Raw genomic sequence first — 649 nt, 5'->3', positions numbered from 1 at the left:
CTGCGGGTAACACCCACTTTAACATGCGCCCAAGGCATAGACAAATCATTTAAAATCACATCTCAAGCCTTCATCAGTAGAAGGGAAAATATGCGTTGTTGTAACGGGTTGTAATGTGTTCACGCAAGTGTACGTAATTATTCAAGTAATAAGTAAAAATGAGTTATCATCTCCAGAGAGACTATATAAGCTTAATCTATTTAATTGCAAAATTATAATTAACAATTTGATGTACAAAAAATTCAATAAATTTGCAGGGAGATGATTAAATTAATTAAATGCAATGAGTGATCCCTAATCGAATTTCTAATCTAAATGTGATTACATAAATGTATGAATGAGGGCTTTAGCAACAAAAACAATCAGCATCAAATGGCCTAGGATAATTATATTAATCAAATCAATTTACTTTCATCATGCTAACATGTTTGGAATTACTTCCATGGCAACTCGATCTCTTATGGGTTTGGAAACCAAATTAAGTCCTCTTGAATCTTTTACTTAGTTAAATATGCATGTTACTAAATATATTAGACTAAGGGTTTCTTAGCATTTATGCAAGCTCACAGGGACATTTACATTTGCAACAGTTTAATTACATAAATCTAAAAACCTTGCAAGATAATAAAGCTAACTAAAGATATTATGA

The sequence above is a fragment of the Gossypium raimondii genome, chromosome 11 (assembly GCF_025698545.1).
Source record: "Gossypium raimondii isolate GPD5lz chromosome 11, ASM2569854v1, whole genome shotgun sequence".
Lineage (NCBI taxonomy): Eukaryota > Viridiplantae > Streptophyta > Magnoliopsida > Malvales > Malvaceae > Gossypium > Gossypium raimondii.
The sequence above is the reverse complement of the archived record's forward strand: the minus strand, read 5'-3'. Positions refer to the sequence as shown.